We start from the raw sequence: 2,924 nt of genomic DNA, 5'->3' as shown, positions 1-2,924 counted from the left end.
GACGTGTGCTTTTAAGTGAATGGGTAGAAGATCAAATCAAATTCAGTGTATTTCCTAAAGACTAAATGGAAAAAAAAAAAAAAAGGAGTGGTACAGGAGTGGGAGTCATTCTAAATGGGAGCAGTCATGTTACCAGGAGTGGGGCAGGACAGGATTTTTTTCTGCGGGACCAGGACAGGACAGGAGTGAAAATCCACTCCTGTGTCATCCTGATGACACAAAAGTCACAAAAATCACACATAGATCGCCTCCAATTTTCATGTTTTCTTCACCAGGTTCTCCGTACAGGGATAAAATCACCATCGCCATCCTTCAGCTGCAAGAGGAAGGGAAGCTCCACATGATGAAGGAGAAGTGGTGGAGAGGAAACGGCTGTCCAGAGGAAGACAACAAGGAGGCCAGTGCTCTGGGTGTTGAGAACATTGGAGGGATCTTCATTGTTCTGGCCGCTGGGCTGGTTCTGTCTGTTTTTGTGGCTATCGGAGAGTTCATCTACAAGGCCCGCAGGAACGCAGACATCGAGGAGGTGAGTGTCGCTGAGAACAGCTGGAGATCCGAGACTGATGACTGTGAATGCAGCAGATTAAAACTAAATGATTTCATGAAAAGTTTGTTGAAGTTCAACAATCTTATTGTGGACTACTCAACATTAGGAGGTAGAAATGAGAAACCTTTAGGTTATTTGATGCTTACTACTTATTCTTGATCTATACATCTTTTAATTACTTTTGCTTACTTTTTAGTTTTGAACATATTTGTGCATGCAGTTGTTTGTAAGAGGCACTTATTCAGACGTCTTCATGCCTTTTTACACTAAACTGGAGGTTTTTCAGCTTTAAAACATAAATAACTTAATTCAGTTGCTGGTATTTGTACAACTTTAATATTCTCAAATATCTTAGCACTGGATTTTCTCATATATAAAAGACACATTATCATTCCATTTAATGTATTTATCATAGGCAAATAAGGAGCAAGACTTCCATGCACATGTTTTGTTTATTCTGTTGGCCATATTTTCTTTGTGTTATTTTCGTTCTTTATTTTTTCATCATCACAATACTGAAACACTTACGTTCATCTTCTTTATGTTTCCTTCTCCATCCATTTTTCTTTTGCGTCAGGCCTTTTGTTTCTTTTACGGCTTGCAGTCTCGTCAGTTTCAGCGCCGTGGCTCCACCTCCTCCTCCGACAGCTCTTTATCTAACGATTTGGAGAGCGGCAGGCTGCTGGGGGATGACACAGAGTAGCCATGGCAGCTCAAACACAGCTGTAAGGTTCTCCACACACCTGGTTTGTAACCAGGTGTCTTTCTGACCTTGTTGAGATGATCCCAATCATATATTTATCTGTGTTTTTTTCCCATCTGTGCCCTGATCAATGACATAAAATGTGTTTTACTGTCCTATTGATGAAATATACAGCTTTTATAATAAGGCCCAAATGAAGTGTTTAAAAACAAGTTCCTACTCTTATTTTCTTAAAGTCACTTGCTATAAAACTAAACATTTCAATCCTCAAACTGTGTGTCCCTGATGTTTTAAGGAAATCCCAAAGGTTGTTTAAAAAGCCTTCGGCAAAACCGAAGAATGAGGAAGAAAGGCTTTCTGTGAGTTTAAAGATTAACAGATAAAAAAATGTCTTTCTGTGCAAACAATGAAGTCCCCAGCTAAAGAGGAGAGAAACAAAAAGGAAGAAAATAGATAATTAAAAATTAACGAGTTTCTAATGATTTCCAATATTGTGCAGCTCCAAATAAGCCTGAGGTTTTAGAAAAGCAGATGGTCATTTCTTTCATCATTTAGAATAATTACCAGATCATTACCTCGCTAATTGATTTAATCATCCTGAAAAATAAAGAATTTACAAGGAAACGTCATTTTAGAACCTGGATATGAAATGTCACAGCTTTTATAGATAAACGAAACACCGTTTTATCATGTGTTTTATACATCTAGGCAGTCTATCATGATAAAGAAACATTTAGCTTCTGACAACATTTTTAACACATTTTAAAACCCAAGACAATAATTCATGAACATTATTACATTTACTGGTGTCCTAACTGTTGTTGTTGTATTTTTTTTGGCAGTGCATGTCTTTTAGTGCTGTGATGGAGGAGTTGGGCATATCCCTGCAGTGTTACAAAGGCATCCGCATCAGGTCACGACCACACGGTGCTGCCAAGTCTCCTTGCGTCTTCTGTCTGCCCAAACGGGGGATGAAAAAAGAAGGAGGGAAACAAGACTCCAGCACGTAAACTGGCACAAACAAATGATCAAATAAGCAACAGAGACTGGTATAAATGATGCTCCTCTTCTTTTTTACTGTTGACTGAATGAGCAAATAATGCATTAAGGACTATATAGTAGATATGCTGTAGTTTACAGAATCAAAGCCTGTTACAAATAATATGTTCAAACAGATGAGACTAAAATGTTTCTTTTGGAACATTGCTGCTCTCTCCTGGTTTTCATTATGAGCAGGTTGCAGAGCTGAATCTGCAAACTTTAAAAACTGCCCCTTTGTGTGACTGTACAGCAACTTCATAAACATTAAGAATAAAAACTAATGTTATATATATATTTTTTTTTTGTTGCGTTTTTCATAACTGTTGCATGAATGTTTGTTGTTGCTGACTGCTGTGCATGTGACTTTGTTTGCATCCTGGTATCCTGCACAGTAACTTCAGAATGATTCACTGAGCCAACCATAGCCAGCGAAGAGCGATAACGACCTCTGAGAGGAGATACGAGCACGCCTGCTGTTTCAAATCTCAGAGCTTCACAGACATCAAACCAGACGCACACACACATGGAGCGACGTGCAGCCTCACAAAGACATGAGGCACGAAGAAGGGACGGGCAAAATGAGAAGAAATTTGTTTTAAAATGCAAAAATATACACACACACACACACACATA

General features: G+C 38.6%; 1 protein-coding gene across 1 annotated transcript in view; it reads left to right on the top strand.

Moving 5' to 3' along the window:
* grm5a (glutamate receptor, metabotropic 5a) overlaps nt 1-2,924 on the top strand; it is a 42,290-nt gene that overhangs the window by 35,253 nt on the left and 4,113 nt on the right. The gene's annotated exons all lie outside the window — the stretch shown is intronic.

The sequence above is a fragment of the Nematolebias whitei genome, chromosome 14 (assembly GCF_014905685.2).
Source record: "Nematolebias whitei isolate Nwh7 chromosome 14, NemWhi1, whole genome shotgun sequence".
Taxonomy (NCBI): domain Eukaryota; kingdom Metazoa; phylum Chordata; class Actinopteri; order Cyprinodontiformes; family Rivulidae; genus Nematolebias; species Nematolebias whitei.
Note: the sequence above shows the minus strand (reverse complement) of the source record. Positions and strands in the feature narration are given on the sequence as shown.